We start from the raw sequence: 24,595 nt of genomic DNA, 5'->3' as shown, positions 1-24,595 counted from the left end.
AAAGCTGTATTTCAACTGATCATAAGCTACAGGCAGAATTTGTCTGTGAACTTTTACTCTATTTTGTCTTGTAAAAATTGAATGCTGAAATACTAATGACTTCTGGGAAACCTTTGTGCAGCTACTGGCAGTGCTAAAGAGAAAAAAAAAAAAGCTTATAACAAATTTTGACCTCAGGACTGTCTTTTGAATTGTGTTTTCATTAACTTTAGGTACCAGAAGATTCTGGCATTGTTGAGAGGAAAAACCCTCTGTTACCACTGCATCAAATCATGGTCAAAAAACTGTACAAAAGCAGACGGTCTTGTCTTTCTCTTGTTCACTTCTGTCTTTGTGAGCACTTTCTTTTTACTCCTTGTTTTTTACCCTTGAGGCTAGAAGACAGCTTTTCTAGTCCTTTGGTAAAATAAAGTTTGGGAGCTGCTCTTTCATCTAGAATATCATTATTTGTGACATTTCACCATCAAGTAGAAGGTTTTTGACTATTTCTAAATGCAGAATCGAGGACTCAGGCATGAAATGTTTGCTCCAAATTGTGACTCAGTTATTTACTATTCACAACATTGTGCCTCAAATGTATGTGTCCCCCATTTGGGATATCATGCTTGTCTGTCATCATTAGGTGACTTTACAAGTTCTGAGTCTTGTTCAAAGCCCTGAAAAATAAATGAGGAAACTTTCTGTTTGGTTCCAGCCCATAAAGTGTGGAGAGAAAGCTGAAGCTTTGCTAAAGAGGTGAAACCCTCCCACTTTTGAGAGGGTGGCAAAACAGTGGCAAAACTCTCCCAAACTCCTGTGGATCCAGGATTTTCTTCAGACCTTAAACACCTGCTTAGAGATGGTTGAATTTCCTCACCTATACCTTGTGATTGTACCCAGGTGTCAGTCACATTACTCACCTCTCCATTATCAGGATATCAGTGTTTTTGCATCAGAGAATGCAGCTTCATCAAAACCAAAATGTGTTAAACACTTGGAATTTTTTCCCTGAAAAGAGTTCTCCACTTTTGAGAATGCTTTGGCTATCTTGATTTCAGATGGCGAAAATGTTATTTCTTTTGAATTTAACACTCATTTTGATCTTTTCATAAATAACTTTACAATCTTAGTTTTAAAATTTAATCTTAATTTCCCTTTTTAGTCTTATTTTAAATATCATCTAACAATGACAATGCCTTACAACAGCAAGCACACTGGTGCTTTCCAATCATTTAGTTTATTTACTGTCCCTAGAAATATTAAGGTGTTAATAACCTCAATGTGGAGTACAGAAATTCTGTTGGACAGAAATCCCATTTTCAGGCCAGTGATACTTTGTGCAAGCAAGTTTCCTATGAGATCCAAGACGACTCAAATGTCACAGGACAGGAGGGAAAACCAGACTACATTTGCATGCTTTGGGCTGCAGTTTTTGTAGCACCTCGGTGTATGTGAGGTGGATATATACCATACCTCAGTATAACATGGTGACTGTGTGATGAAATGCCCTGAGAGCACAGAGACGTCCAGCAGAGCCCCTGCCCAGCCTGGCCCTGTCCCACTGCCCCTTCTGCCATGTCCCAGGGCTGTCCCAGCAGGGCAGTGCCAGTCCCTGCAGCCCTGCCCAGCCACGGCGTGCTCAGCACTGACACAGAACACAGGGCAGGGTAAGCAGGGAGAAACTTCATGGGAGAGAGAATGGAAATAGATATAAAATACATATATCTGACTGCTCCTATTTGAAGGAGAGGAGAGAGCAAGAGAGAGAAATCATGAAGGCTGCACTAGCAACCAGCCAGGTTTGTATGAGGACAAAGAGATGAGGACACAAGGACACTGGTGAATTCGTGCTACCAACACCACTCAATGTATATAATTGTGACTTTGATAAGTAAATAATCAATACTGCAATATAGATGTTCATGGACCACAGTGTCCAAAGACATATCACCCAGCAGAGTATGACTTCCTGGCATTTCTTCTTAGACTTCAAGCAATTTTAATTTTAAAAACCTACTTTATTTTAATGTTCTTGTAAAACTTGAATATCCAAATAGTGGAAATTCTTACTGCCCGTTTTATTTCAACGTGATTCCAAAGTCATGCCTCCTGCCCATACATTTTCAAAACAATTTATGACCCAAGTTTTTTGTGAAACATGGAGGGAATAATTGTCTGAGGAGAAAAAAATATTTTAATTGGTGGGGAGAGGGTGTAAGAGTTGCCTTACTATGGTTAAGTTATTTACTAACATGGCAGAAATGGCATGAATTAAGGGCATTGTGCATGAAGCTGAGAGAACACACCAATTCAGAAATTATGGAACCTATTCAAGGCTTTGTTTTTCAAAAAAGGACAAAAAATTATGTTTGATTTTAGATACTCAGCATTTCTAGCACAATTATATGAAGCTCAGAGTTCATTTGTTCACCAAGTCAGAATAAAAATGTGACACAACAGAGAACAATGCCTCTCAAACTCAGGCAGCAGAGATTTCAGTTCACTTTAAAGCCCAACTGTCATCTCACTGTTATTTGCTGCAAAATGTCAAAGAATCACCACACAGAAAACATGACATCAAACACCAGAGAGCAAAGTTTTCACATTGCCTTGGCAAGATGCACAGTCAAGAGAGTCTGAAATATAAAATACCTACCTCTGAATTACATTAAACCTTGGATAGCTTGCATTGCATGCAGAATATTTGAAAGTGAGGAATATATTTTAAACAGCTATACCTAAAATTGTCTGCATCCTCCCACTTTAAACTTCCCAAAAATTTCATCTGTCAAGCTGAAAGTCAATTTGTCCAAAGAGGACAAAAAAGTTACCATGCAAAGATGAACGCCTTAACATGTTGACTTTTAAGACTACTCTTAGCAGAAAATCTATTCCCCCTTCATTTAAAAAGCAAAAAAATAAACAAAACCAAGGAAACACTGACCCAGTTTGTGCACATTCTTAGCAAACTGTGGTAAAAAGTTAAGGTTTGGCAGGAAGATAGAATTTAGGAAATGAGAGATGCTTTATAGATTCTTAGGGAAAATTAGGTTCAGTTTAACAGGGTGATGAGCATTTTAAAAGTGGAGGTAATTAATAATTTTATAACAACATTTTTGCAACAGTCCAAGGATGTAAACAGAGCATTTTGCAATGCACAAGGAAATTGAGCCTAGAATTTTGATTCAAGTTACAGCCTAATAGAAGTTGTTTTCCATGTAATGATAGAGGTTTTCAATTGCATTATTTCATGTTCTAGTTATTTTACCAGATACTACAGTACTGTATAACAACTTGTCTTCATTGATTGTGCCTTTTGATGCAGTTCAAATTTATAGTAAATTATCATAGTGCAATGCAGAGAACAATTATACATGACCCTTAGAATCTGGATATGGAAAAGTAGAGTAAACTCTTTCTACTGACTTTGCCTGTCAATGGAATATTGTGTCCTAAAAAATATTTGGAAGTGTTTTCTTCAGGTTTTTGTTCCTTTTTTTTACCATTTATGAAGTAGTTTTAAAAACCTGAGCTCACTTCTAGCCCCCAAATTATTTGTCTGAAAGTCTCCCCAGTTTGATTCGCCACTTTTGAAGGTGGTTTGGCTGGTTTGGGTCCATGAGACAGCAGTCATACTTAAATCAAAATCATGGTCTTCAGTTTTGGGAGAAGCACTATGCAGCACATTTTTACTCTTGATATGAGATCTCAGCTTTAATGAGTTCAATTAAAAAGCACCCATTGATTTGGAGGGAATATGGGATTCGCCTCTTTTGAGCAGCTATCAGCTGAGTTAAGAAAATGTTCTGAACTCCTTTATCCAAAGTGTAGCTCTCTGTCTTCAGTACACCCAGAAAAAAAGGCACTGACCACAGTACTTTTACCATTGCATATTCACTTCATTACAGTACCTCTTTCAGTTTTTACAAAATAACAATTATTCCAAGAGGTTAATTTTTAAAAACAAAGACTACAGAGTAAAGAGGATTTTATTATAAACTCTCCTATGTATTACTAAGTGTTTTCCTCATTTTTGCCCTGGTATTTGGCCACACTGATTCCCCTGCTACAAATTATTGTCTCTGTGTATTTTCTGATCACAGGCATACCTGGGCCCCAGAACTGCAAATGTTGATGCAGGAAATTTGTTCCTGTAATTTTAGTGGATCTTCTTGCTTTGTGCAAGTACTCATGTGTATATAATTTTTTTTAGTTTTTACTGAGCTGCGTATCTCTTAAGTTTTCAAGACAAACTTCGATAATTAAACTTATTCATTTCTTGGTCCTTAAAAGTTAATACTTAAATCTTTCTGCAGTAATTTTTATCAGCCTTTCTAACATTGTGGGAATTTTTTTATTGCCTGAAAATGATTTTATTTAGTAATAGTGGTTTGGTTTTGTTTTGTTTTTTTTTAAATCTACTAAAATGTGGTGAAGGTCATGTAGTAAGGCACCTAGTATGTTTGTCATGCTGCATGTCACATGGAAGAAAGGCATGAGAAGGGCAAAGCAATAGTGAATTCAAGAAATCCCACAAGGAGAGGCAGAAAAAGTGATTGATGCAAGCTGTTCCTTCTTGAATTCTGAAATGGTCCATCTGTGTAGCCCGAAGCATTGGAATGAGGTAAAGGGATATTTGGAAAGTTCGCATAACTTATTTAAAACTAAAAATAGTAGGCAATGGTAGAAATGAAACATTTCTTTTCACAGAAACACCAAGCAAGTGACTTCTTTACGGAAATAAATGTGCAGCTTTGAAGAGAAAATAAGAAATTGATGCTAATCTCCAATTCAGTAATGTCAGAGTTCAGATATGCACAGAGTTACTAACCAACTGATTTTCTGAAATGAAGCAGTGGATGAATTTCAGAGGTATTTATTTTCAAATTGAGTTGTCAGTTCACTGTCAATTCATAAAACCAACTCTGCTGTGATATGAATTCATCACAAAATAAGCTGACAGACTGTACCATATTTTTACAGTGAATCATTTAAACCATGAATCATTAATAGCTTTACACAGGTGCTGAAAATACTGAGAACCTGCTGTCATGCTAGACAAGCCTGCCACATGCTTTCCACAACTGATGGGTTCTTCTTTGCAAAACAGATCAGTTTTTAATCCCATTAGGAAGAAAGAAAGATCAAGGAAGGAAAACAAAAAATAAAAGGGCTCTGTTCTTCATCCCTTCTTTTTCCCCTTTTCTCCCCTCCATTTTTAATGATATTATCTTGCCCATTCCAAATGGAAAGCTGAGAAAAAAAGTATTTTGTTTCTATGTTGCATTTGTTCCTGCTTTTGTTCCATAGATAGATTTAATCCATGTTGTTCCAAATGGTGCAAGTCTTGATACAATGAATAAGTTACAGTTCTCATTCTGAATTCCCCCTAGAATGTCATTCTGTTGCCGTATGTATTTGTAGATGATTTGTTGTATCCACCAAAATAATCCAGGGAATCTGGGCGTTAGTACAAAAGGCAGCAGCAAATTATAGGCTAGCCTTGTACCTTCAGCAAAACATGAAGCAAGCCTGTCATGGGCCAGTCTGCAGATTGCTTTCTTCCCTGCCTTAAATAAGACTAGAGAAACAGATTGCAAATGAAAATTAAAATACCCATCTGTACTGATATGAAAAATTTGAGGGCTGGGCCTGGTTAGCATGAACTGCATTAAGTGGCTGGTGATGTTCTGGGAATGAGGGATTCCACGTCAACATATCTGTAAAACGAGTTAATGAGCCAGGGGTGGGGATGTAGCCATTTCACACATGACCAGGCAGGCTGTCCTTGTGAAGGAGCGCTCCCCACATCCCTGGGGACTGCTCTGCCTGCCCCTTTCCCTGGCAGGGTGTGGGTCAAAAGAGGAAATGCTTTAGGCCCCTCTCATACCATGGTGAGACTCTGTGATAAGACTGGCAGCCTGCACCCTTAGGCACTTAGCTCTCAGGTGCTTTGGCATCTGGCAGAACCCTCCTACAGTGCCCGTGCATTGCAGAAGAGCTCTTTGCTGCAGCAGGTCCCTCAGTAAAGCTGTGACAGAGAGGGACTGTAGCAAAGGTGAAGAATCACACTGCCCCCCTCAAGAACGACTCTGCTTGGGATTCACAGCCCCAAATCTCTGTTGGAGCCAGGTGCCCATGCCAAAATACAAAGTAAGCTGTGGGATTCCCCTCTCTCCTTCTGCACAGTTTGTCGGCAGAGCGCTCGGGGAGCTCTTGCAGGACATGCAGGTTCATTTCCAGCTCTCTCATCACAATGTGTGGGGAGCATTCAGACTGCCTCAGGGTGTCAGGAGTCAGTAGGGCATGCTTACAGCCCCTCATGGTAACGTTTTTCCAGTTTACTTGATATAGTTAATTATTCATTCAGACAGCAGAAAGGAAGTGAGAAGAAAGAGAGGGAGGGAACACCTCTCTTTGCATGGAATCTGAGTAATATCGACCAATATTAACAATATTGACCAGAGTGAAGGGGAGAACTGAGGCTCTGACACTGTCAATTGATATTTTTCATCTCAAATGAATATGACAAGAGGTGGAACTGGACCTTTAATGTTTGCGAAAATGGTGTTCTGTGACTGGTAGTGATAGGGAATCCATCACCAAAAGTTTTGTGTTGACTCTCTCCATAAGATATATTCCAAGAATGGACTATAACAGACAGAGCCAGGTAAATAACCCTCTAAACTGGTGATCTAGAGTAGTCACATGGAGGAGCTATGGAGCCAGTCTGCACTAGTAAGGACAAGAAACTTCCAAGAATTCCCACAACTAGATGAACTTTGCAAAAATAAAAAAGCCCAAGAGGTGCCTGAGGTGTTTTGAAGTTACACAGCAGCTGAATTTCTAAGATCTGAATGTTGGACTCAAAAGTCTAAAGGCTTTAATGATCTAAAATGTCAATTAGCACATCTGTATATGTGAATGGAAATGCCCTCTTTATTCTCTAGGCTCTTTACAGATCTAATTCAGAATAATCATAGACTTGGAAAAGTGCCCTTTGTTTCCTACCAAAAGTGGTATGTCAACTCTGTTCACATCCAGTTTCTCCCAATGGAAATTGTGCATCAAGGACTCTCCTCTGATACAGAGTCTTCTTTGAGCTTCCAAAATACCATACTGATTGTTTATATGCTAGAGACTCTTTTGGTCTTTGGCTTTGCTGTTGTGTGTTTAGATTGCCCATTTAGAAGTGGCCTGCTGGGATTTGGCAGGGTAATTTACCTAGGGTTTTTTTTACACATAGATTGACTTCATAGCTTGAGTTAATTTGGATAATTTTCTTTGAATTTAAAGCTAATTTAAGTTTAAACTCTTTAAAGCTCTGAGCAGACACACTTTAATTTAAAATATGTATTACAGAATTCAGAATAGCTTTCCCTTAGTGTTCTTGTATACAGAATTAGAAGAAAATTTTATTATTGGGAGGTAACTGGGTCCATCTCTCTTTATACTGGTTGGACAACAAAGAGAGCAATAGTGGACCATAATTTCAAAAGACAAATGCTTTACTTTTTCATAGGTAATTTTCCCCCTTTTTACTTAGTGCTAGAGAGTCATCCAGCAAAGGTAATTATTGTCTAGTTCTAATAATAAATGTGTACATAAATTGTAGAATATGATTTTGTATGTACCCAGGGCTCCTCATGCATCAGACAACTGATAGACATGTTATTCAGTGAGGAGCTTGCAGTGAGGAGCACTTCACTGAAAGGAAAAGGATGAACAAAACCTGCTACAGTCATATATCTCCAAATGATTTAAATTACAGATAAAAACTTACATATGATATATATAATGACTCATTAAGGTGTTGTGTCAGATTGTTATCAGGAATATTAATTATTTTTCCAAACCACCATTTTATCACAAATTTTTATGTTACCCAGTGTGGAAAAAATATTGTTTTGATGAGCCAGTCAGGATGGACAATCAAAATAGCAGATGCATTTTGATTACTGCAGAGTGAAAGTCCTCTGCTCTGATCATGACTGCGCTGATCTGCAAGAGTTTTTTCACCTAATAAAACATTTTCCCTACTGTCAATAGCCTGTGACCAAAGCAGAGGAAGAATGAGGACTTTTCATTATAGCAGAAAAGAAATTAAGTGATTTACTCAATGTCACAAACATGGGTAATTGGCAGGGAAAGGAACTAAATCCTAAGCTAAATCTCCTAAACTGATGGCAGGGATCATGGCCAACAACATGATCTTGGAAATGGTTTGTATTTGAAAATGGCTTATATACTAATCATTATCATTGTAAAGATCAGTTAAATAGGTTTTTGTGTATAATTAGTGTTACACTTGCCAAGAACATCTTCTGCTATCACTGATAATATTTCAAAGGTCTTCGTTTAAATCCCAGCCATATGTTTTAACTTGGTAATGAATTCCACAGTGAAGAAATATTGATTTGGGATTGCTTCAATTTGCATTGTTGCCCTCTTTAACTTGTGTAATATGAGCTTTCTCATCCAGATATGTTTAGAAATTTGCTTGGATTTTTAATGCCTCCTTATGCTACATAATCTGAAACCTGAGACAGTACTAAACATCATTTGTGAAAGTCTCTGGAATTGTTCCCTAGTAGCAATTAGAAGATTTCTTCAGCAGTAAAAAGTGAGCAATTTTCCGCAAAGACAGGCACATCTGTGTTCAAAATATGTATTTTTATATTATACCTGGCCCTCTCCTAGCAGTGTAAGCAGTCTGTGACCTCATTATCTAGCAGATTTGACTTGATGTCAGTGTGAAGTGATCAAAGAGAATTAGGAAGGACATAATTGGAAGGCAGGAGGGAGATTTGCCCTTCGCAGGAGAGAGCAGCAGAACTGTCTGGAGCTCTGCTTAAGAACAGACAGTGAGCCTGGTGGTAGATCATGGGCTGGAATTAGAAGGAAGACAAGATGAGTGACATTGTTGGGGGTTTCTCCTAAAGACACCCTGATCAGGAAGAAATAGATGAAGCCTTTTAGAGACAACTGAAGGCTTCATGCTCTTGGGCCTTCATCTTCATGGGAGCTCTAGCTGCCCTATTAACTGCTACGAGGTTTCTGAGCACATTGGTAGCAGCATCTTAACAGAGGGGATCAGGAAGTCAGTGAGGGCAGGTGCTCTGCTGGACCTAATGCCTGTAAACAAGGAAATATCATTTGCTCATATGAAAGCTTGGGGGCCACTGTGGCTGTAGTGATCATGGGATGGGAGAAATCAGGATCCTGAGGGAAAAGTACAAGGCAAATAGCAAAACACTAACAGGATGAGCAGAGCTAGCCCACTCAGGGACCTGCCTGGAGGAGTCCTGTGAGACACAGTCCTGGAAGAGAAGGGGTACAGGTGAGATGACTGTTTACCAAGGATCACCTCCTCTAAGCTCAAGGGTGGTCCATTCTGATGAGCAAAAATCAAAGACCTGAATGAATGAGGAAGGAGCTCCTGGCTAAACTGCCACATGAAAGAAAGCACACAAAAGATGTTCTGCAGGATCAGGTCAGCTAAAGGGAATATATAGAAATTGTCTGAGTGTGCAAGGAGGGGTTCTGGAAAGTTTTATTCTGTACTAGTAAGATCTGCCATCAGGAATTCCAGGTCCCTGGAACAAGTGGAAAAGTTTGGAGCAAGAAAGAATTACTTTTGGTGGAGGAAGATCATATTAGAGAACACTTAAACAAATTGGACAGACCATGGAACCTGGGGTAATACATACAGAGTTGGTGGATGCCAAGGCAAGGTTACTCATGAGTATCTTTGAAAGATCCTAGCAGGCAGGAGATGTTTCTTAGGACTGGGAGAAAGCAAATATCACTAGTATCTTCAAAACAAGAAAGGGGGAACCAGGGAATTACAGGCTAGTCAGCCTCATCCAGGTCTATGGAAGGTGAAAGAAAAAGATTCAGATAAATATTTCCACACATATTCAGGACAAGAATGGTTGGGCATGATTAAAATGGATTTACAAAGGGCAAATCATGCCTGATAAACCTGACAGTCTGCTATGATGACATGACTGAGGAAGAGGGGATGGGTGAGTCTTGTTGCAGTCACCTTTGCATCTTCACCTGTTTTATGTGAATACCAAAAAACTGCATTTACATCACTGTAGGTATGGTAAATGGAGGGTCAAAATGTAGCATTAGCTTGTGTAACCACAACCTAGTACAGTGGGAAAACTCTTTGATGACTGCCATTGAAATGCAATTACCTCAGATCTGAGATGCCTTGTCCCTCAGATTTATCGTTCAGATAGCAAGTTCACCTGTATTACACCAGATTAGTAAGAAGGTAGAAGAAAACTGAGAAAGTGTAAACCAAGAAACCAGGTACTTGTGCTGGGTTTAAGAAACACTGGGTTTAAGAAACACTCATTTATAAGATACTGTATGGAAGATCTTTCAAAAACATGAGAAGCTTGGGAGAGTCAAAACAGCAAGCACACACTTTTTTCTGCCTGAAGCTTAACTGAGGGACCAGTCAGAAATGAAGGAATCCACTGAGAAAGGAAAGAGAAAATGTGTGCTTTATTGAAAAGGCCACCTGGAAAAATTCTTGACCTGTTGGAAGTGTCTGACCTAATTTCAAATGAAATTGAGGATTTAGAGGAGAAGAAATGTGTGCTGACATTTATTATCTTGAATAGACTTCCACAGTTCCTATCCTGGCTCCATTAGACTGAAGGGTTTTTGGAATTCACACAAAAGAGATCTATCTGTTGGCTTCAAATATCAGAAGTTTCTGAGCAATGAGTTACAAACTCAGAAAGCTGGAGGGAGCATTTAACAGGAGAAGAAATTTCCAGTTGTGGAAATATCTTCCTTAGACCAATAGTAGTCTACATTGGAGGGAGCCTATAGAGTCTGTGCCCTTGAAGTTTCCTTAAAAAAAAAGAAAACACTTCTGTGTGAACAGACCAAAGCAAGTTGCAGAATTTGTACACTGGACAAAGGGTGTCTCTAACACAGTCAATGTGATGAATTCCTCCATTTATAATGAAAAACAATTTGTTGATTTAGTTCATGAAAGCACATTTTACTTGAGCTCATACTCCAGAAGATTCTCATTCTGAGAAATTAAGAATTGCATTGTAATCTAGCCGTCCTTTACTTTCACACTGTTGGGAATTCCTGTGGAATTCAATCAGAATCTGTTTCTTGGCTGTAGTTTGATTAAGTAATTTGATCCCCATCTCCTACCTGAGAAGTTTTTAAAAGATCATCGATTTAAAAGATCTGCATTGTTCATGTATTTTTTTTGTGTTTTGATGGCAGTGCTTTCCCCCATTCTTTTGCATTTTTACTTCCATTGCTTTACATTTAGTTTCTGGTTTTTATTTTTTCTTTCCCTTGCCTCCTTTAAAGCATCATTTCAAGCAGGAATATTTGTTCCTTCAGTACCTTTAGCAGAGTTAAGAGATCACAGTAATATATTTATGTCTTGAGGACTGCATCAGCACAATGGTACCTGGAAATTTGGTCTTTAAGATGTGGACATATGATCTGTCCCTCTGGGTACGCAGCAGGACTGACAACCCTGGATCTCATTGAAGGTTCAACACTTTTTGGTTTTTTTTTTCTCATGAAAACAGTGTAGTTAGATGGTTTGTCAGAGTTTTTACTTCTATTCCTGACCACTTTTTAAAAATATCTAGTTTCACAAACAGGTTACATTTTTCAGACCTAAATAAAAAAACAATGCAATATGGGTCTGCAGTCATTTTATTCTGACCAGTCTTGATCATTTTTTCAGTGTCATTAATAGGAGGATTTGGAAAACATGCAAAAAGACAGAAATGGGGTAACAGCTTTCATTTTTAATATATCTTTTTCTTTATTTTTTGCTTTCATTGGAAAACCCAGTTTTCCAATGAAAAGGTAGTCACACTACAGTTTCATTAGTTATTTGAGGTAAAATGGGACACTAAACAGATTAACCTTTTAAATTAGTTTTTTGTCCCTTCCCCTGGATTACCTGCTGCCTATTTTATGAACAATGATAACTGAATAATGACGGCAGTTTCCTCACACTGCATAGTCAAAATATTCCTTGTAGGTGAGGCTGTTGGTGTTATAGGACTTCTGTTGGGATGCTCTGTATCCAGGAAGGCATGGAGCATGCTCTGATGGTGATAGAACAACCCTGCTGTAAGACAGGCTTTGCCTCAGCATTTGGGTGTGCTTACAGGACACGTCACAGTGAATCTGCCCCATCTTACTTGCCCACACCTGCTCTGCACAGAGTGGTTTCTGTCTTTGAAGAGCACCTTGAGATGTTAGAAGTCCAATAAAAGCAATAATTTATGATGAACCCTTTCCCCCACTTTCCTGAGAGTTGGAGAAATAACACACCAGTACAGAGTGTGTACTTCTTCTCTACCTGCAGATTGCTTCTGCCCTGACTATTGGCAAGTGTGGCTCAGTAAGCATCTTATCTGGGAACTCGTTTACAAACCTCATGAAGCGAAAAATTCAGACATGGAGCCTAAAAAGCAGCAATGGGCCTTGTTCTGCCACCAGGTGAGGAAGAGCAGCAGTCAAGTGCTGGCTCCCAGGTGTCCCAGCCTCAGCCAAAGACAGAGACACAGCTTCACAGATCCCAGAGTTACTCTTCATTAAGGTCAAAGGAGTTTATCTTTCTGTCTCCAGACAAGTCTGCTGCAAGAAATTTTATTTACTCCTACTTCACAGACCTGGTGAGAATTGAGACTGTGTCAATTAGTGTATTGAACTGGATCCTTCAGCACTTTATTGTGACTTTGCTGAAATGACCCTTCTCGGCAAGAGCTGCAGAACTGAGCCCTCTTATTGATGGAAAAACTTATTTTTCATGGGCATTTACAAATGTACTTAAAAGTTGTCTGGGAATGATTTATAGCACTGACTGGACCAAGTACATTTCAATTCTAATGCATAAATCTTCTAACAAATAAGCTATCTACAGAGTTATAGGCAGAAAGGGGTGTCTTCCTTCTCTGAAATGAAAAAATGTTTGGACCAATGCCAATAGTTAAATCTTGCTCACACTTTCGTTTCATGTGAAGAAATGTTACAGTTTCTATTTTCCTTGAGTTTGAAGCTGCTCATATATGCTTTAAAAAGACTAATGACAAAACTTGCTTACATGTACTCTGAATTAGGGCAATGGTGAAGAGTAATTTTATTATAATAACATGAAACAAAGCATATTATGATGAAGAAAACAGTGTTATACTTACAATCACTGACTCACTCTGTTCTGCTGTGAAGCTTCTGCTCATTTCTGCACTTTCTTCTTTTCTCTGCCTGTTTTATTTGTCACTGCCATTTCAGAAAAATAAAAAGCCCTGCACATCCTCAGTGACTGCTGGTGCTTTTAATATATTTACCTATAATTTACTTATTATGAATCCTACAATATATAGAGAGAAATTTTAAATTTATTCAAATATCCCTCTCTGAGGATGACACATATCTTCTGTTGATAGGTACAAAAAGTAGCCATAATCAATAAAAACTTTTCTGACTCCTTTTCCATAATTTCATACCCACCCAGATATATTATAATGCATATTTTTATACTGAATGTTGACCCTTAATATGCTCCAGAGTGTGACTTTCAAGCCAGTCAGTTATGCAAATCTAGTATCTTCTGCAAATCTAGTTGGAGTTATACATCTGAACATATTTGTTATCTTTCATAACTTTAGCCCAAATTTCAACCTTTTTATCCAGGTTATACTTTTATGAAGCAATTAGCCTGGTAAATAAAATAAATAACCAAATATTTTTTTAAAGTCTATCCATTTATACTATGCAACATTTATTAGGTAATCATCATATAGTTAATTCTAAAGATTAAATGGTTGGTAATGAATTCATTTGCAAACTTGAATTATAATCCTACATATTAGCAGTGTCTTAATAGGCACAGCAGCCAAAGGAAAAAAGTGTGGAAATAATTGTCTGTCAACATGATTTATTTTTCTGTCTCTATCAAGAAACATGTAGCACTGTCTCATTAAGCGACTAAACAGGGGACCATGAGCTTCTTTGTATATTCATCATTATCACCTGGGCTCATCTGATTATCACCTTCAGTCATCTGCTCTCGACATGCAATGCGCAGTGCAGAGAATTGCAGAAGGGCAGACACCATACTTATATAAATACTAGAAACTGGGCCTGATGCTTCTTCACCTCTCGATCCATTCAGAAAGCATGAAGTATAATTTTTATTCTAGAGTGTATAAAGTAAGTATGAAGTACTTGCAAGTGGGCATTATCACAATTTAAACAGGGATTGAGATCAATTAATGCCTTAATACATGTCTGTCACATATGTCATTGGCAGGTTCGGAGAATCACCATTTTTTCTAAATCACTTGCATATTTAAGTATGGTGTCCTTTTGTCCCCTTTTCTTATTGCTACCACAACAGAAAACCTCTGAGATTGCTGGCTTGGGTTCTAGTTCAAAAAATTGGGGAGCCTGGTATTAAGTTCTCAGAGAACATATTAATTGAGTTTTTACATCTTTCTAATGCCCCTTTCTTTCCCAAAACCCGTTTCTTCTCCATACTAAACTTTTTCATTTCTTTAGCTCTTAATTCCTTTATAAATCTACAAAAATATCTACAGCTGAATCCCACATATATATATACAGAACTATAGCTAGATATAGATATGGATATGGATAAATATTTAGCAATAATGTTAAGCAATATAAAAGTCATAAATTTTATTCAGATAAACATATATTACACTCAGAATCACAGAATATTCCTATCTGAAAGGGACCCACAAGGATCATCAAGTCCACATTCTAAGTGAATAGCCCACACAGAGATTAAACACACAATTTTGGTGTTATCACCACCATGCTCACATAATCTTGTTATAGATATTTAAACAAGTACATTCAAGTATATTTGTAAATCTGAAGCATGTATCATTTTGTTAAGATAAATAACAAATACAAACTCTGTGTGTGTAAGATCTTTCTACATATATCTTTGCTATTGGATTCATCTTCAAGAAATTGATATTTGCCCAGAGCCTACTCATTCTTATTGCTGATTATTGAATTAATGTAATTAGTAAACATGTCTGAGTCTTTTATAAACTCCACTCTGACAGCATCCCTGGACTCTGTCCTGCTTCCTTTGAGCTATACTCTGCAACCTGCCCCTCCTGCCCTGCATCAGGATCAGTCTGGTTGTTGAGGCTTCAAAAATACTGATCTTCATAAAAGCAGCACAGACCTGTTTACTAACTAACCATTTTTCTTTCCTGTTTGACCATATGTTTTAGAAATGAACGGGCAGCAGTAGCTGTGTCTCCAGTTTCCCAGTGTGACAATAGCAGTCCCTTCCTACATGTTAATATAGACAAGTAGAGGAGAAATAATCACAATTCTGCTACCATGTTGATAATCTAGCAAATTTTATTGAGTCTATCCATTTTTGTTAGTACTGCTTTAAATTGATGATGAACTTTCCATGCTATAGTAATCTTCTCCACATGAGAACTGTTGCAGAATCCAGTTGTAGAAAAAATGTTTAATACATTTTCCCCTCAATATCTTATCTTGTAGGCAGTCATCCTTTTTTTTTCACCTTTCTTTTTTTTTTTTCCTTTGGCCCCTGGGGACTCCAAGTATGTGCATTTCAATCTTTGAGTATTTGACTTGGGGTGGCACAAACTTTCACCAAGGCTATGGAGTGACAAGACTTTTGCAACCTAGCTCTGTCTTTCCTACTTCTGGAAGATGGATAGAATGCAGTTGCATTGGTCTTTTGACACACAATCACAGAATCATAGAATCACTGAGTGGATCAGAGGTAATCTTTAAAGATCATCTAGTCCACCATCCCCTGCAGAGACAATGTTTACTGTCCAAACATTTGCACCCTCCCTTTTGAGAGCACAGGAGGTCACAAATTTAAATATATATTTTTTTTTCTGAGATACTACTGTGGTCCATGTACTTTTCCAATCATTCTCAGTGTTAAATACTCAAGTGCCCTCAGCAGATACCTATTTAGTGCCATAAGCCCAAGGTTTACCTTCTTTTATTTTGCCTTTGGGATGTCAAGAGGTTTTTTGTTTTGGTTTTTTTCTTTTGCAGAGCTAATCCCACTGTTCCAAGTACCACCTTGGCTTGAGCACCTGTGTCCAACTTAAAATTAAAGTGTCCCATTTGTTTTCAGGCTGACAGTTCATTCATCTTCTGCTGCTACCTGGGCCATTACTGCAATGAGGAACAGCTCTGAGCTAATGGCTCTGTAGTCATCCTCTTTGTCCTTGGTATCTATTCATATTCTGCTGGTACTTGCAACCCCTGGCAACATGATAAAATCCACTACACTTCCATCTTCTTCCAAAAACCATCAATTACAGTGATGGGTGTTGTTTGCTACAGGATGCACATGTTCATGTGCTGTCTTTTGGGGCTGCCAACTTCCTGTTACCGGCTCTTTCACTGAAATATTTTAACTTCTGTGCAAGGTCATCATCCCTACTCCATGTGAATCACTCTGAATAGTGATTTGCCTTTTTGCAGTATCTTTGAGTTGTTTTGAAAGAAATTAACAGTCCTTATTTTCCACAAATGCTTTTTGTGGTTTGACCAGTCATAGACATGATCTGATCTTTTATTTCAGGGACCTCTAGCAGTGTGAGAAAAAACCTGATTTTTCACCTCAGATCCATCATTATCTCTTCAAATTTTCATCTTTGGTTGACCCTTTTAACATGTGTCATTCTTATTTAAAGAATTTATGAAGCACATCAGAGTTCAGTGTTTCAATTGGCTTCTTTCACTGCTCTAAGGCACTTAAAACATTGTTTGTCATTACTAAAGCCACTTCCTGGCTGTTACTTATTTTTGTCTAACACATGTTGCTTGCAAATAACGGTGTGTTCCAGCTGTATTTCACCTCTGGTAAGGATTACAAACCACTCCCTTCTCCACATACTTTGTTTTATTCCCAGTGTCACATCCTGGGTCAACAATCAGTCCTAGCCAGTAACTCCAACAACAGGCTGCTCTGTGGTGAAAGAAACCAATATATTAATTTTGAAATATGTTTAAATTAAAACCAGGAAAAACAGGAATTTAAAGGAGAAGGTATAAGGAAAGCTGTTTCAGAAGTTATAGAAAATAATGGAAAAATAAAAGAGAAAGCATCAATGTTGCATAATAAAACACTGTCATGTACTCATATCTTGTTTACTGATTGCAGTTATGTGAGACAGTAAAACTAGAAAGGTAGAGTAAACAATTATAATAATAGTGATGACTATAGGGCAACTTTTCCCACAAAAAACAAATTCTTGACAAAGATAGTCATTGCAGTTTATACATGGTAGGGTGATAGGAAAGGAAACAGGAATAATTTAGAATTTTCTGAGCACTGAGGTTACACAACAAATTTTTTAGGCAGCAAATATAAAAACAACAAAAGAAAATGCCTTTTCAAGTAAGATAAATTTTCAAGAATTCGGTGCCACTGGGAACTCAGAAGATTTTATATATTTACAGAAAATTGGTTGGTTAACAGCCATCTATTAAGCATGATCATCTAAATGCAACCTTTGTCTAGGAGTGATCTTTGTTCACAGTTAGAAAAGTGCATCAGGGGGATTGTCTCTGGGCTATAATAATTTTATCACCACACTAATGTTTTCTAAGGATCAATGGTGCCCATGAACATGGAGATACTTGGTCTGAGGTTATATCAATGCAGACTAGAGAGCTGAGCACCTATTCCTTCTTCACATGCCTGCAGTTCAGCATCGTATAACTCTGGGTGAGAAATGTGGGGTATCATCACAGGATTTTTTAATTACAGGAAAACTCTCCACCACACAAAGAAATTACTGACTGAAACTCTGCAGCTGACTATGTATGCAGTTTTATTAATCTAAGGCACAAATAGAGATGAAAAATTAAAAACCAAAGATATTTTAAATAGAAAACCTCTTTCCCAGTACTCCCATGGGTGAACACACTTTGTTTAATAAACTTACAGCATCTAAGTAGGGCAGGTTTGGATTGTTTGTTAGCAGCAGCATCTTGTATCTGGATGAAAGATTCTAATGTTATGTTTTGATTCATGATATAAATACTCTTTCAAATTCAAAAAGTCATGCATACTGAATGTAGCATATAATCAAATTTAATTGGGATAAATATGTTCAGGATTAATTATTATGACAGTTTTGTTTTATTGCATACTTACTTTATAAATGGAATGGTTGTTTAATTTTCACATTGTTATTATCTTCTGCTTTTCACAGTAATAGGCTCAATTTACCATAAACAGGCTTTTTTTTCCAAATTTTGAAAGAAAAAAAAAGTTTTTATTGCTACTCAGATTTACATATTTCAGAAATGACAGTGAAGATATGGGTATAAGGACACTAGATAGAACATTACATAAGCATAGCTTAGTAATTATCTAGTCAATGCCAGCTATTGGTTTTGTTTTTTTTGATTATGATATGGACAACTAACTATCTTCCCCGTAAGTTTCAACCTAGCTGAGTGCTAAGTCACTGGGTAAGCCTCTAAACATAGCTTATATTTACAAGACCCTTTGGGGCTCCTATACATACAGGAACATCTCCATGTAGGCTTCAAGCCTGGCTGAACTCACATCCTGTTTGTACATACCCTGATTTATACAGCAGTTTGTTAAATTAATTTGCTGAAGAAACCCTTTGATTGATTCTCTTATTTTAAAGATAACTTTTTGAGGAAATACGAAAATAACAGTGACTTTTCTTGGGTCTTCTGCATCGGGCAATTGCAGACAAAAGCAGACTCTGTGCAACTAACTTTTAAGAATTTTTACCAGATGGTAAGGCTGTCAACACTTCTCTGAGCAGGGTGTTTGGGCCAGGGACACAAATCTTATTATGAGAGTAATAAGCAACTGATTTTCAGTGTAATCTGCTGGAAAGGATATATTTTTACTTTAGGCAAATATGCTATTTGCTATGCTTTGAAAACATCCCAGATAACACTGAAAAGGATTTATACAACCTCACTTTGCCGTTAAATTGAAAATACAGTAATCAATTCTATACATCCCGCATCGAGCGAAAGTTTTCATTTTGAACAGTAGGTCTTACAGAAGTTTCCATCTAGTTTCAATGTTTTTACTACATCAGCTTCCCTTTTGGAACTCTTGGAACTGAAAATCTCTACACCTTAATTTCAAATTGACTTCAACACACAGCTGGATTTAGTTTAACATCAGCTCTTAAATGTTTAAATTACACTTATTTCTTCTGAGCTCCGACTCTCGAGCTTATGGCGATGTCCAGTAGGCCATTATTATTTCCAAGGCCCTTAATTCAGCAAACACAGCTCCCATTGGACTCCTTTTCATGTTTCCTTTTCTCAGCATTATGGGTCACCTTGCTTTTTCAGGCTCAGACACATTTCAGACACAACACCCCATCAGGTAGTTCCTTATATCTGGTTATGTGGTTGTTGGGACTCATGTGACTAACTTTTTAACATGAATAGGACATGGGCATAAGCTGGCAATGAGTCTTTCAAAAGGGGCTCTGAAAGTAAACAGAAATCCCTTCACAACTACATGAAAATTTTTTGACCAAAAAGTGAACTACTCTGAGCTAAGCAAAGGGTGTGGTTATTTACAAGTGGTATTCTTACACAGAGTTAGTAAACTTCCCTTAAGGGCATCAGAAAATATAATGCTTGCTCTTTGAGCATATTGGATTCATTAAAGTAGCTTCTATTTTTAAGCCCTTAAGTATGAAAACATCTACCATCAAGTAGCTTCAGTTTGAATGATTCTGAAAGGCAAAGAAAGTGCTGGACTTGTGGAAAGAATGACAGAAATGCTGGGAGTGGGTAAAAAGCATGTTAATATGTCCCAGTTCCAACCCCATGAAAAGCAAAGATCACTCTAACTTTTTTTTTTCCTCAGAGGTGGAGGAAAGGAAAATTGGAAAACAAATGAAAAAAAGAATTCTAAAAGACAGGATACTTCAGACCCTTGAGATACTCAGGAAACACTTGTAGTTATCACAGGATATTGTATAACTAAGAAAAGGCAGTGGCCTTTTTACTGGGTGGTCAGTTCTCACCCCATCAATCCCGATGAGCTATACTTACTGTAATCACATTCCTCTCTCTTTATTTCTCTTTTCCAAATCAGCTGGAAAGCAAGGGTGCTTCTCTGAGTAAACAGGAGTGCTAAAAGCTGGAGAAAAACCTGTAAAAGAAGGAGTAAGGGGGGACAGTGCTGTGCTAGAATTCTGCATCTTACCCTAGAAATGAGCACCTCATTGCCTCTTAGCGGCTAGTCAGCTGCTACTCTGCTGCTATGCACAGGGTTCATGGAATATCTCAGAAAACTTGGTCTAGGAGCAAGCTACCACAAGGTCTAAACAAAAACACTGCTACCATGAAAAGGCCCTGGCATTCTAGAAAATCTTACCCTATCCTATGTCACATTCCTTGGATTCAAAGATGTCGTAATCAGGCTGAAAAACTTGACAAAATACCTGAACTGTTCATGACATATTTTTATTTCATACGATTAGTTAGGTAGCTGGAAAATTAGATCCTACAGAATCTCTTTTGCTCCATTTGTATCATGCTGCTTTTTAATCTACCTACAACTACACAAAATGTTTTCTTGTATAGTATATGTTTTAAAAGGTAGAGTCCTTATTGATTCACATACTCTGACTGTCTGAACAAAGAATATCCCCGGAGCAAAATAAGATGGCAGCACAACATGGTACATAAGCCAGCTATTACAGACACTTGCCCTTAACTTAATTAGCAGACTGACATGGTTGCTTCTCTTCTATCATCCCAAAGATAAAGGCTCAGTTCATGACGAGGATGATTGGATATGCAATATGCAGAATGTCATCTGCAGAATCAATGTTGAAAAGATGTGGCCCTTGCCAAAGGCGAAACAGAAATGAATATTTAACTCTTTCCCTCCAAAAATTAATAGAAAAGAGGAAAAGAGAATAAAACATAAATCCTGCTCAGTGATTACAATGATGCTACAATTCCTGCAGCAGTAAACTGGAGACAACAGGAAGTAATGTGCAGAAAGAACTTCAAAAGGCTAAAGAAATACAAAAGCTTTAACGAAACATGCAGTGAAAGGAGGAAGTCCCACAAAATACAGATGACCTGAGGATAACAAAGCTAACATTTACTGTAAAATATCCTGAAAGTCAGGGAAACCCAATGGTCCTTGATAAATAAAAAGGGCAACAGTGAGTGTAGGTCAGGGATATCAGCAGCCAAAAGTGCTGCAGGATGCCAGATAGAAATCCAAATCAATAAAACCACAGAGTAATATGTAATTATAGATAAATCATTATATGTAAAGTTCTCTGCATATCGGAGTAGAGTTTGGGATGAAAGGAATTAAAGTGTTTTGAGGTAACAAAAGAATGTGGAATCCATTTTCTTGGGCAAGAAAAGTCACACAAGCCAGTAAACATGTAAAGACCCCTCTAAAAAGCATCTGACTGAAATGGCTAACTCACCCAGTACTACTCTTCCCTGACGTGTAGAAAGTTTTTGAATTACTCTCTAGCCAACCTATACATTTCACGGTCTGGGCACCTGCTGGGCATGTGTTGTCTGCCAGGGAAGCAGAGGTGGTTGCTGCTGTCCTCATGAAACTTTAAAACATCAACATGTCTCAGTGGAAAAATAAATGTGCTCATGCTAAGTTATGATAGAACAAGTCTCAAAGCCAACTGGCACAAAACCCTTCTGATGGCAGCTAGGAAGCCAGGCAAGCTGAGATACGATCAGCCCTTTTTGCAAATTCAGTCTGGAACTCCTAGTAGTTACAATGTCAAAGAAAAATATTTTCAAACCTAGATAATGTCTCTTCTATCTTGTGATCGTTTATGACAAATAAATTTGGACAATGAAAATGGTTGCATGACAGAGTCTGAACTCTTGTGGGGGGAATAAAGCTCAGTATAAAGTTTGAAAAAGCAACAGGGTTCTTTGTTTTAGGAGAGCATGAGTAGTAACAGCATCAAGCTCTTGAAGGTCTTTCTAGAACCCAAGTTACTGTACTCAGTTGATAATTTTAATATTTGTACTAAAGTTTGCTGTTTTCCCAAGGAACCATGATTTTCCTGCCTTTTCTCTTATAGCATAAGGAAAAAGCTTACCCAGAAATTTCTGCATCAAATCTAAAAACCAGGCTGTATAATATGGTGCTACCTGGATAGCACTTGATTTTAGGTAGATCCTGATTTGAAGGCATCAAGTCATGGAGAGCAGCTTTCTCTTGCTTAGTTATGACACAAGCCATAAGCAATTTGGGAAGGCAGAGAAAGGACAAGGTCAAGGGCAGAGACAGGGAAAGAATATGGGATCAAGTGATAAAATCCAGCTGTTAAGAAAACAAGAGTGTGGATAGTCTAAAGGGTCATAGTCTCAAAGTTTTTTTCCTTGCAAAATAAATATCAGCTGAAGATCAAAACCTGGCAAATGCATGTGCTGGAACAAAGAGGTAGCGAGAGAAGCAAGAAGATGCTGGATGCTACAACAAGAATTAACTAGACACAACAGGATTAAATTAAACTGATAAATGAAGGAACATTGTGAAGCTGCAGAAGCTGTTTAAATCTGTTGCTTTAGGCACTTAAAATAAGATTGCATGATGTCTAGCAGTCCCTACAGAGAGGGATATGAACATGGTCTAGGTAAACTAGTAATTATTTTTTTCTTCCCTGTGGAGTTCTGCCACAGTTTTTACGTAATTGTCCTGTCTCAGTTTGACACTGTTCATCCAGCATTTCACTTTGGAAGTCTGTGAAATACTGTATATTCTTTGCCCAGAGCAGCTGACAACTAACAAACAAAGAATTTCTGTCAAATGACAACAATATTAAGGCCAACCCTTTTATACAGCATCCAAAAAACTGGTTATGGGAACGACTGTATTTCAGTAACAGATTAAGAAGATTTTTCTAAAGAAAATTTTCACTAAACATTCTCTGTCCTTTCAACATGTCTTCTGTATATGCAATTAAGATATCCCTTATAAAGACCAACAATTTCCACAGCAGAAAAAGCCTGTGAGACTGCAAGATGGGCAGCTAGAGGTGCGATTTCTCACGTATTGCTCGACACCCATTTCATACACTCGCAAAAAACTCAAGAGGTCGCGGACAAATTTGTGTCTGCAGAAATGCCACCTTGAGTTCACTCCAAAGGCACACTGTATATATTGTATTGTCCTCCTCAAACAAAAACAAGCCATTATGCTGTCATAACAGCAATCTGGTTTTCAGTAAGGAACCTGACCAAAATGCTCATGGTGGACTTGCTTAGCTGTCGCATGAATAGCTTGCCTTAAAAAAAATAGCAAGATGAATCCTTGGCCCATATTCCAAACACTTGATGAAAAGACTCCTGTTGACTTCACTGGGCTTTAGATTATACCCACTGCCATCAAGATGAAAAATTGCAGGCACTTAAAGTAAAGTTCTGGATGGATTGAAAAACTAGATTTATTATCCCTCTAAGGGCATATCTGGAGGAAATTAGTATGCAATATATCGCTATACACAAGCAGCCTCACATTCAAATTCAGGGTCTGAAATGTTTGTAAAAATGTAATTTATTAGGGGGCTTTTTGGCTCTCATTAGCTCTGTTTAGTTCTGAAATCAACTACTTTCTAAAGTAAACCTGACCCTTATATTTATGTAAAAACACTGAATGGGCTGTTTTTCACAAATAAGCTTCCAGGGAGACACAGAATAAACAATAACCTGCAGTAGATAATCTGTGAAAGCAGGAACCCTTAATAGCATGTGGTCATCAGTAAGATATTTTTTTTATATCAGCCTTCTGGTGGGCATAAATTTTGGTTGAATTGCAAAATGTTGTCAGAAGAGAATTCAACTGCCAGGAAATTATTCATAGTACTGCCAAGTACAATATATACAATGGTTTGTCAAATTAAATAGATAAATTGCAGAGAGAGAGGAGTCTAAACCCCGGACATCCCATACCATCACATTCAACACGGGCAGTTGTGAGGAACTGAATGTGAAACCATAAAATGCTGCCTATCTGCAGAACAGGGAATTATTCATGCTGCAAATAGGCTACCTTATAAAAATGAAAGTATATTATAAATGTGACTTTTTTTTTAGCATAAAGATATTGCCCATAAAAACATGGGGGAAGTGAGAACTAGTTTCTGCCAGATCTGTCACAGAAGAGTGTTGGATGAATGAGTCTATTTGCATGCTTCAAAACACCAAAGGGAGCAGCCACCAAAATGTTAAAAGTAGTTTCTACAGTCAATTATGCAAGAACATGCCAGACTGCTGAATAGACAACAGTTAACTATGTAGAGAAATCTTCAAAATCACATATTTACCAAAATAACTACTCACTTGCCAAGTTTGCACAATGAGTTGTTTCAGTTGTTTTGTGGCATAAAGCAACATCCTTCTTTAATCTGTAACAAAATATATTTCCAGGGTCTGGATTACAGAGTCCAGTGTGTGATTTTCCATAGGTCCAGCTCCACAGAGGTGGTAGCACTGATTAGATCAGCCCTCTGACCCTGAAGACATAGGGTTTGAGCCCCTC

This window comes from Fringilla coelebs (assembly GCF_963513975.1).
Source record: "Fringilla coelebs genome assembly, chromosome: 3".
In the NCBI taxonomy this organism is placed as follows: Eukaryota; Metazoa; Chordata; class Aves; order Passeriformes; family Fringillidae; genus Fringilla; species Fringilla coelebs.
The sequence above is the reverse complement of the archived record's forward strand: the minus strand, read 5'-3'. Positions refer to the sequence as shown.